We start from the raw sequence: 213 nt of genomic DNA, 5'->3' as shown, positions 1-213 counted from the left end.
AAAAATAAAAGGGCATAAATTAATAATAATAAAATGATAAAATAAATAATGATGTAGGAAATCTAATAATAATATGAATAAATTATAAATCAAATTAGAACTACAGAAATTGATTATGGAATTAAATACAAAAAAGAAAGAAAATCATCTGGAAAATAAAGAAAATTAAACACCATGGTTGCTTTCTTAAAGATGTTATTGAAATGATTCTTC

Source organism: Gobio gobio, assembly GCF_949357685.1.
Source record: "Gobio gobio genome assembly, chromosome: 14".
In the NCBI taxonomy this organism is placed as follows: Eukaryota; Metazoa; Chordata; class Actinopteri; order Cypriniformes; family Gobionidae; genus Gobio; species Gobio gobio.
The sequence above is the reverse complement of the archived record's forward strand: the minus strand, read 5'-3'. Positions refer to the sequence as shown.